Below are 11,668 nucleotides of genomic sequence, written 5' to 3' on the forward strand. Positions count from 1 at the left end.
ATTGGGATATAAGAGCAGATATAGAGTGAAGCGGCTCGGTTAGGCCGGACGCTTCATCCTGCTGCCTCCTCTCACACCTACAGACAGCCGGCTGCTGAGGAGGTCCAGACAGCAGATGCAGACCTTTAAGTGGACACGTAAAGCAGACTGAGTGTGTAGCAGCGCTGCCCTCAGACCAGCATGGGAGAGTGTAACACATGTCTTCTTTGTGACAAGGCAAGGTCATTACTCCACTTAGAGAGCAGCCTCTCACTCCCACATTGTTTTGGGGTTAGACAGCCGAATGCCATCACACACCCACACAAACACAGAGACTCTCAGGCCCCGCTAAGGCAAGGAGGAACAAACATGGTGGGACTTGGGGCGAGGACACCCTCTGCTTCATTACAAATCAATAACCGAAACGCTTCCTGGAAGCTCCATTCCTAGAGAAAGGATCCTAATTTGCCAGCTGATCAGCGAACACTACAAGTGGCTCCATTGTGATTATTATTTCCTGCCCGTCGCTGCGGTTTGGCCGGCGTGCTCGTGGCTGTGGGTGGTGTGCAGTGCATGATGGGTGTGTGTCCTGCAGGCCCAGTGAAGTGTTAATGATGTCCCCGCTGCCTCAGCCAGGTTACGGCACAGGGGCCGTTAGCCGCCCAGGGTAAACTGCATGGCTCCCAGAATAAATTGCCACCCGAAGCCACGCAGGCTGGTCAGCCAGCCAATTACAGGCCTGCCCGCTCAGCTGAGGATGATGGGATGCGATGTTAATTGTATGCTTTCATTTTCTGGCAGGAGGTGAGTCACTCGGCTGTCGTCTTGACTGCCATACACACACTCTGAGCGTTACATCTTAATGCGTGCAGTTTATGCTTCTTTTTGTTGGTTCGCATTTATCTCTCTTTTTTTTTTCTTTTTCTTAAATCGAACCGTTTTCTAGCATTTCAGTTTTACAGCTTCGTTTCTGCGGTTTTATCGGAGCCGAGGTGAATTAAATCAACACGATGAGCGTTCTTCACTTCTTTTATTAGGATGCCAGAGGTCATCCGCGGAGTCTTTTAACTTTCTCGATGTGTAATTGGACAAGTGAACAGTAAATAGTTTGATTTTTTTCTTTTTTTATTCTCCTCCTTTAATTCCCAGCTCTTTTTATCCGGGGCATCGAGTAAACAAAGTTACTACTGTAATCATTTCCACACACCAATTAGTGATAATTACTTTTTGCTGTGAGACTCACAATGCCCTATTATTGCAGAGCAGGATTCAAACTAAATGAAAAGCAAAAGATAATAATAATGATAATAAAAAAAAAAAAGCAGGCGAGAATGAAGCTGCTGGTGAAGCTAAAAGAGAGATTTTTAGAAAAATTTCCGCCGTTGCAACAACAAGTGCAGGATTCTGGCAGCGTCAGCGGCGAAGATGAAGAGAGCTCAGTTCTCTGGAGTCAGTTGGGTGGTAGTTGTGCAGCGGAGTGCTACACTCTGCTCAGTATATCAACATAGGAGACTGTCTGGTAGCAGTGCTATGGAGAGAGAGGTTAGCTACTATATTAACATAGGGAGAGACAGCGCCAGAGCACAGCAGTCTGCCAAAGACTAAGCAGTGCAAGTGAGACAGAGAGAGGCCATCGACCAGACAGCTACAAGATGGAGTGGAAGGGAACGTGTGAGAGATGAGCTGTCCAACATGTGACAATGTGTGTGTGTTAAAGTGTGTGTTTGTGTGTGTGTGTGTGTGTGTGACAGCTCCCCAAAGCAGCCAGAGAGCGTGAATGTGAGGACGAATACAGAGAGGTGCATTATGGTCTCAATCATTGATCGCTTCCTCCCATGGGGGGGTGGTGACACAAACGCACACACACAACACTTTCACACGCGCACACACACACACACGTCAGTATCTTGCATGTTTTCACATTCCCCGCACACCGTTGCAGGTCGGACCGCCGTACTGTTTGCATCAACTTTGTCTCTTTGCTCCTGAACCGAGTGCAGTTTTATCAGAACACTGGAGCTTCAGAGGACATGATGCTTTTTAAATTATATTACAACTTAAGAAGTAATATTTAAACAAATACCACAAGTTTCTATCTCTGTGTCTGCAATGAGGCGACTCATTTTCCTCCACGTTTTATCTTGTTTTCTTTTTGCAAAGTCGTCACACATTTAAGTACAAAGCTGTGAAGTTAAACCAGAAACTCCATCATGGTCAAAAAATAAACAAAAAAAAGAGGACTTGAGTCAGTAGTGGAACTCCAGAAGGCATCCACTTGTTCTGTTGTCTGACAACAGAAACAACAACACATGCTAAACACAAGCAGCTTCATTGTGATCTCAACTGTATTGAAGTACAGTTTATGCGAGCACAGAGAGCCGGAGAGAAGCTAACGGACAGAAAGTGCCTCCTGTGTGTTTTCTCTGCAGGTGTTTGTGCTGCTGTGGTCTGACATCCAAACTCTGCACCGTTCAGAAACCACCGCTTTGTTCTGAGACAATCCAACGTAGTCACGAACACACAATAAAAAGTATTAACATTGGTGCATTTTGAGCCTCGACGTCGTTAATCGCAGCATCTCTAGTCGGCAGCACTATTTTCTATGGGACGCAAACAGATCATGTCAGGAAAAAAAGACAAATATATATATTAACTTCATGCAAATGAAGGCAAAAATCTCATAGAAGCTCCAAAAAAGATTTGCTTGAAAAAAAAAAAAAGTGAGGCATCGGTGAGCAGGCAGCTGAATTTTTACCTGCAGAGGTTAAACGTCAGAGGAGATAAAGGTCTTTGCTGTAGTTTGTGGGATTCCTTCGCACAGCAAAGGATGTATTTAACTGTTGCACAAACAGTAAATAATACCGACTGCTTTAAGTTATGGATGTGTACATATTTGGTTTAAAAGTTGATATTTCTGGTGCCTGTGACTGACTCAAGATACAGAAGTCTGATGAAGATGTAAACAGTTTGTTTTTAGTGTGAAGGTCTACGACAGAGGAAATAAGCTGAATCGTGCTTTAAACTTATCAGAGGGACACATTTGTTGTTGGTTTTGGAGTTTTTCGCAAGTTGTGATCACAAAACTATACGATCGCACTAGATTTATCTTTTAAAATGACCTCCAAAGTCTGATTTCCAGCTGTTCTCTCTCCCTTTGACCCGACTGGTGGAGGCAGATCTTCCCTGAGCCTGGTTCTGGAAGTCTTTTTTTTTTTTTTTTTAAGTGTTGCTTTATTTTGCTAAAAGGGAACTTTGGGTTCTCTGGATAAATGTTAGGGTGCCTTAAGATGCCATGTGTTGTAAACTGGCGCCATATGAACAAAACTGAGCTAAATTAGGACAGAATCCAGGTCTGTGGTGGAAGTGAGAAGCTGCTCTGTTCATCCATCCAGTCCGCTCGCCTCCATCCTCCACCTTCAGCCTTGTGCAGCCAAAAGACGAACGGAGGAGTGACAGTCTGTGTCCTCAGCCCACCGCCACTTCAATCTGCGCACATAAATACAACAATGCCCACCTCCAAAACATCACACCCTTTACCCTCCCCTCTCTCTCCTCCCCCTCCCCATCGCCACCACCGCCGCCGCCTCACCCATCCAGCCAGCCGGGGCTCCCGTCCTCGCTCCTCTCTCACCGCCACGAGGCTGACACTAATGTGACACTCTGGAAAATAATTACCAACAAACGCACTGCTGACTGCAAACAGCTCGCTCCCCTCAGTGGACTGTCACTAGTCATTAGTCTGAACCCTGGGAGAGGACAGGACCACCGAGAGGAGGAGGGGGGCGGCTGGATGATGAGGAGGAACATACCAAGTGTGGAAGAAGAAGGGAATAAAGAGGAGGAAGTGAGATCTGACAGGTAGGACAGAAATAATCTGCTTTGCGGTTGTAAAACATGTTAAACAGGGCCCGTCTCGCCGCGCTGACTCTCGCGGACCACTTGTTATCATTGGCCCCCTCTGGTGGTTTAGACGGTATTAACTGCGGCCCAGTTCGTCCGACAGTGTTGTTCCTGTGAAGAATCCCAACGCTGAGAAATCTGTGGGTCCAGGTAAGCAAAGAGGTTAAAGAAAGAAAGGCGGCAATTCCAACACAATTATCCCAATGCCACGGGGTACATCAATTCTTCCAACACCAACCCCCCATCCTCAAGACTGTTATTCGAGTTGCCTTGGGGGGCAGCCGTGCCAGAGAGAGATTAAAATTTTTTAGAGCTCCCACAATGTCCAATATTAAAATGTCTCAATAGATCTGCGCGGCTATTTTGATCGGTAACTTAACCCCTGACTCCTGAGCGCAAAAAAAAGAGCCATTCTGGGCGCCATCGTCAGCGGCTGCAGTCTAATTCTCGTATGATTCGAGCTAATGAGCCGGTAATAGGTGCCGGGTGTGTGTGTGTGTGTGTGCGGACGAGGAGGTTATTACAGTGTGAGAGGAGAAGGGCAGCGGGTGGAGGGTTCTCATTGTTCAATAATTGGAGGGTGCAAGGTTTAATCTGCGAGCCAGAAACGCTTCCCTCGCTTTAAAATAGAGCTCTTTTTTTTTTCCACACAAACAGGCGGAAATGAGCGTCTCTGGTTGTCGGGTCAAGGCGGCGACAGAGAGCGAGAGACGAGGAGTTAGAAAGTGTCTGTCTGTGTGTCACCCAGCCAATGGCTTCATCCAGCCTTATCCTGAACCATGAAACCATAGTGCATGACACCCTTCTATGCTCTGCACAGATATGGCTATTCACTGTTAGCACAGAGATTTGACAAGCCAGACTGCTCCCACTCAACAGCCTGGGTCAAATGGATGACTGTCACAATCTTTTTATCTGCCTGCCTCCCTCCCTCCCTCGCCTCTCTCTATTCCACTCCGTGCACCCTCCTTTTACTCCCCACTTGCCGCCAATCTCCCAACTTTGCCTGTTCAAATTGACAAATTCAACCAGCTACAGAAGAATAAATGAAAGAGAGAGAAGGGACCTCTGAAGGGGATAATCTTTGCGGAGGGAAAGATCTGGTTGACTGGGAGGAAGGTGAACACATTCGCAGGGTAAACATTCACACACAGATGCTTTTCAAGACAATACAAACTCTGGCAAAAAGTTAAAGTCCTCCAATAGACGATTATTCAAATTCTTTCACATCTTCTTTTTTTAAATATTCAGAGGAACGCGGTCTGAACGCTCCGTTATTCGGCACATTTACCATCCAGAGCAGGTTTCCTCGCTGGAGTTAAGAAGCAGCTTCTTGGTTTTCAGTTTGGGTTTGTGAACCATTAACACGACATTTAAACCCAACATGTGTCCTAAGCTGCAGCCTTTCTTGTTATTTCCACTGTTTCGGTTTTAAATTCTTTTTGTTCACTTTGTTAGTCAATCAGTTTTAATTATGCAACAACATTTGCGTGCATTTTATTCAACTTCCAGCTAGATTCTTATTTTTTATTATTTGGAAAAGGTTCCGAGAAAGTTCTGCAAAGTTCTACTAATGTGGGAAGTTTTCTTTCAGTTCCCTGAATGTTCTTTACAACGGCAACGCATTCTAAAAACGTTTGGTGATCACATTATTAGACCGCTACGCTTTCTCAAAACTTCACTCCACGTCACAGTAAGAGCGTTCTTCCTTTGTTATCGTGTAACACTGTGGAACGTTGCAGGAACGTTTTATAGATTCTATATTAAGTTCCCTGAACTGCAACTCACATTGTCCTCAGAGCATTACACCTTTGTTAATACATCACAAGACAGAACTATCATAAAAACAATGTTCTGTCATCTGAGGTCTAAATAACATCCTGAAAATGTTTTCTGTATGTTGCATTGAGAACATCTTTCTCTTGTTATCATTGTGGAAACGTCTGATAGAAGAACGTTCTGCTATGTGTTTCTTCAAAGACGTCTTATAAAGAACGTTCTGTCATCGAAGGTCTGGACAACATCTTAAAAACTTTTTCCAAATGTTGGTTTGTTGCCATGAAACGTTGTGAAAATGTTTTACAGAAGAACTTTCTAACAATTGGTTTCCTTAATAAAAAGGCAAAATGTTCTACCTTTCACATACGTTACGTCACAGGAACGTTATAAAATGTTCTGCGTAAAAAACATTCTGTCATCACAGGCATCGCTAACATCAGAAAACCTGTCTCCATGCTGCACTGAGAACATCCTTGAAGAACGTTCTCTAACAGGTTCTAACAACAGCATCTCCAAAATATCCTCAGAACATTGAAGGAAGAATGTTCCACCTTTGGTAATAAAGCACAATACTGGAACATTTTATAAACATCATCTGAGACCTCGATAACATCTGGAAAACATCTCATGAATGTTGGTTTGAGAATGAGAAGAACGTTCTATAATAATGTCTTCTACCTTCACGGAAACGTTATAAAACGTTCAGTTCTGTCGTCTGAGGCCATGAAAACATCTTCAAAAGATTTTCCGAATATTACATTTTCTTCAATGTAGGATAACTGAACACGTTTTAAAAACGTTTGGCGATAACGTCGTTCGATCATTGTGCTCTAATGTTGTCAAAACGTGTTACACTGAGAGCGTTCTTCCTTTGTTATCGTGTAACATCGGGGGAATATTTTACGGATTCTATTGGAAAATTTCCTGCATGGTTCTGAGGATGTTGTTGCATCACATTACAGAAACGTTTTACAAACATAATCTACAGCCTCTGTAACATCTGGAAAAACCTTTTATGAATGCTGTTTGAGAACGTTTCCTCTTTTGTTATCGTAGAACATAATCTATGCTCCTGACAACCTTCTCCGAATGTTGACTTTAAAACATTATAGCAACTTTATAGGAACATTACAAATGGTTCTTTAAACATTTGATTGAAACATTTTCTTTTGAACATTATTAAAAGTTGTAGGCAACGTTAGGCAATGTTGTGGGAGCGTTCCCTGCTAGCTGTGCTGTTTTTTTTATTTATCTAATGTGATTAATTAGATTTTTCTCTGCTGTATTTTGTATTTATCTTGTATCTTGTGATCTCACTTATTTCTTCACAAAATACTTGATAAATAAGCTTAACGATGTCGCTGTTTTCCATCTTTATCGTGCCTACATGTGAAATAACGTGCTGGTTTTTGTTGAGTATAGTGTAAAAAGTGTGTTGAAGCGTCGCCGTGCGTTGTCCTTGTCAGTCTTACCTCTGCTGCGGCGCGTCACGTTTGTGTTCGTCCGTCCACCTCTAAGCCCCACGAGGCCTTTCTCGCCGGTTTGTGTGTCACAATCCTAATCACCACACGGGCCACGCAAACACACACACAAACACACACACACACACACACACACACCGGCGGGCGCTGTGTATCGGTGTTCAGTCAGGAAAAGGTCTCTCAGTCGTGCTCTGTGAGTGGCCTCTGCTCAAACAGATCAATAGACACTGGCACGTCCCTCCACCAACCAGCAGAAAACAATTAAAAGCCATCGATCCTGTGCCAGGCTCCTCCATGAATATGCATGTGTCCTTGACCTTCCCTTGGAGAGGAGACGGCAAGACAGACAGACAGACAGACAGACTGACGGACGGACGGACAGACAGGTGGAAACTCGTGGTTGAGACTGTAAGACACAAATACAAACACGACTTTTGTCACCTTAAATGATGAATCAAACACTTTGCTGCGTCACTGGTAAATCTAGTGTTTTACATCACACACAGAGAACAACAGAGTTCGTCCAGATTGTCAAAGGAAAAGCACAAACAGAGCAGGATGAATAGTGAACTTTTCATTATGCAGTTTACGGTAAATGATCTGCACTTATAGCGCTTTGTGGACATCATTTAGTTAAAGTCAGCGTACTTGTTTTGTGTGCAACTTTGCTGGCTATTGCTGGTATTTTATCAAAACAGTAAAGATCTGCAAAATAAAAGTTAAAAAAAAATTAAATAATGGCAAATACCTTGAAAATAACTTTACTATACCATAGATATATTTTTAAAAGCATAATTTAGTCGTCAAAGGTTGCAAAAGATTTTGGATTTGGACGTTATTTACAGTTTTGGCCCGTTTTCCATCAACATATAAATTAATACTTTTCTCTGTGTGTGTGTGATTTCACTCGACATTATCTGGAATTTAACAAAACAGTAAAAATCTGACACATAAAAGTTAAAAATGTGAAGAAAAAAAATCAATAAATCTTTCAAATAATGGCAAATGGTTTATAGTCAAATGTTGTGAAAGAACATAAGGTTTTTTGGATGTAGACGTAATTTACAGTTTTGGTTCAGTTTATCTTGTTTAGCGTGTAAATAAATGTGTTTTTTTCTGTTTTTGTTAAACTACAGACTATAACTTGTAAAATCACACAAAAAAATCAATTTACATGTTAATTGTTAAAAAAAATGTTTAAAAATGACCATGACTTCAATTTCATGATGACTACAAATGGTAGTTCATTCGTTAACGTTTGATTGTAAAATGTCCTTTTATTGCGTTTAAAGCACATTAAAACTGTGAATAACATCCACATCAACAATTAGCATTTTCACAAATAGTCATTTATGTTTTCTACATTTGACTGATGTTACCCTTCTTTTTACTGTTTTGAAATCAGCTAAAAACACAGAGATTTTCTGTTATATAGTTTTTAATAAATATATTTTTTGCTAAAAGATTTCACTGTTGAATTTATTCTACTTTCGGTTTCGCCTCGTGTCTCTTGTCTCTCTGCTCACATCAGACGTCTCCTGATGCTGCATGAGGAGAAGCGTCTCAGCCGAGCTCGTGGAACCAGTTGCTCTTTTCTGAGCCCGTTTTAGGCGCAGTTTGCTCTTTTCTGCGAGATCAAGTGGTCCCACAACAACTGTCCCCTGCAGCCTCCTGCCTCTGCTCTAATTACAGACGTGTGACATGCACATGGGGACGTCTCCATGTTAGCACATCACCGTGGCTGTCCTGACAAATCCTGTGGTCACGGCAGCGGCGGCTGCAGGGGACAGCGCTGCCCGTCCCCCGTCACTGGGGATTAGCATTAGCATGCTAACAGGACCTCCAGGGGAGCTCCATGCAAAGGGTCATGTTGACAACTGTCAACAGCCCGCTTTAATTAGCCGAGCGTGGCCATCGAGGAGCTGCGAGGCTGCTCACACTCGTTTTGTGCACAGTTTTAAAACAAAAATGTCATTTCGCAGGACTCAAGCGTGACAGGTGAGTATAAAAATGTTTCCCTTTCCTCTAATCCATCATTCACCATCAGCTCTCATTCCCTCCTGACCCACAATCCTTTGCTCTAATATCGAACATCAGGAGTCGACAGTGTGAGCGCTGACACGTCGCGCCGGCTGCCTCCCGACCCGACAATATCAAGTCGACGTTGTCAAAGGCCCGGAGACGAGGTGAGAAGCGGAGTGTGTGAGAGGTGGAGTGTGTCGTCAGTCAGACACTGCATTATCCAGCTGTTCCGGGGCTGTCTACCTGTTTCTGTGGCGGCGTAATGGGAGTGTCACACACTAGCAGACAGTCGGAGTCTCACTATTCAGCTGAGAGGCCACGTCCACGTCCCGCCTGCCCCACAATGACTGTCAGCGGCTGGCTGGGGTGACTGTCAGCGGCTGGTCACAAAGCATTTACCTGCTGACAGAATTGCAATTAGTCCAGGGAATGTTGTTACTGGGAGAAAGGAAGCGGGAGACAGAGTGTGGGGTGGGGGGCGGCTATGGGAGGACTGGGAGGGAGAGGACACAGATGGAGAGTGAGAGGTGGGTAGATAAAGAGGAGGGAAGGTGGAGAGTGAGAGGTGAGCAGATAGAGGAAGGTAGAGGAGGTTTGATTTCTCTGGTTGTGCGTGCAGCAGATTGGCTCGTGGCATCGGGAGTGTATCTGTCCGTCAGCGGTCAGCACACGTTTGCTCAGTGACACAATCCTAATGAATCTCCGCGGTCATATCAGCCCATCAGAGACGTGACCTTCTGGAACCACTGACCACCGCCTCGCAAGAAAACGGAGAGAGACTGGGAACAAAAAAATAAAATAAAGACGTCTCTCCAGCTCATGGTAGCTCTGCATAACCTGGATATCTGCTGAATTTTAACACATCCACAGTTTCCAAGCACAAAGATTTGCTCTGAAGGAATCTGTGCACTTTAAAAATAAATGTGTTTTTTTGGGGGGAACAATTTTCTGTTGTTTTCCAATTTTTTTTTCTAATAACTAGTAAAATAACAGAAATAAAGCATTAATGTACATGTTAAGCCTAAAAAACAGGCAAAAACGGTCAATAAAGTCCACGTCACAGTAATTTGTTCTTTTACATTTGACCAAAAAAATTCTACATTTTTTACTGTTATTTTACAGATTTTTCCCTTTTTGTTAAATTACAGATAAACAAAAGTAAAATATCAGGGAAAAAAATGTGTTAATGTAAATGTAAACTGTAAAAAGAAAAAAAAAAGGTCAAATCTGTAAATAATGTCCACATCATAAATCAGTATTAGTATAAATAATAATTCATTCTGTACAACGTTTGAGCAGTTGCACAAAGTTTATATTTTATATATATTATATTTGAATCAGCAGCAAATATTAATATTTCACAGATATTTCCTGTTATTTGATGAAACATGTATGTATTTTAAGGACTGAGACTAAATAATAATCATTAAAACTATTAATTTATTATTCTTATGTTGAAAAACTACAGAACATATTTGGTAAAAACGCAGAAAAATATATTATTTACACACTGAATGTAAAAAACAAAACTCACAAACAAACTGATCACAACTACAGATGACGTCCACATCAAAGATCTGTATTGTACAAACTGTAATTAGTTCTTTTACAACGTGTGAACATAAAATTATAGCATATTTACTATATTTAAATCAGTAAAAATATTAGTATTTTACAGATATTTGCTTTAATTTGAAAGCAAAATTATGTATATTAAGGCTTGAAAAAATGGTAAACAAATATTAAAACTGTTTTTGTTTTTTACAGATTTTACCTGTTTTGGTAAATAACTGGTAAATTTATAGAAAATAAAATTAACGGACATGTTGAGCCTAAAAAAACAGGTCAAAACTATAAACATTGTCCACATCAGAACTCTGTTTAAATCAGCTAAAAGTTCACATTTCTGACAGATATTTGTTGGTGTTTTCTGTGCTTTTACAGTTTTTGAATGTCACAATATTCTAATAATTTTAATGCATTTATTTTTGGTACCCAAGTTGCACAGTTTTGATTTTGGAGTTTTAGTTTTGTTTTTTTTGCGTTGTGGTGACGGGTCTTTGGGAGTCGCACAACTACTCAACGCGCTACAGCTTCACACGAAGCCGGAGCAGAGCGTCTTTCTTTCAAACTCTGGAACTCATCACCATCCACTAATGACCTCCCTCCATTCTCCGGAGCTAGCGACGCTCTGCCTTTCACTCCACATCTCTTTGTGTGTGTGTGCTCTGCTCCCGATAAGAGAGTGGCAGGGCTCCTCCGTGGCCCTGAGGGACAGACGGAGCGTGACCGAAACTGTAGTCCCAAACCAAACACAAGTGGAAATTGGTCCATGGACCTGGATCAATAGTGAATTAGCCAGTACGCTGGTTCTATGGAGGCTGCTCAGCTCTGATCTGATGATCCATAGTAAAAGGCCGCGAGTGGAGGCGAGTGCAGAGGCAAGGAGGGTCGGAAAGGTGGCCTCCAAGGTCCAGTGGTGACCTGCTCGTGTTGGAGTGTCTCCT

Source organism: Stegastes partitus, unplaced genomic scaffold (genome assembly GCF_000690725.1).
Source record: "Stegastes partitus isolate 25-593 unplaced genomic scaffold, Stegastes_partitus-1.0.2 Scaffold1616, whole genome shotgun sequence".
Taxonomy (NCBI): domain Eukaryota; kingdom Metazoa; phylum Chordata; class Actinopteri; family Pomacentridae; genus Stegastes; species Stegastes partitus.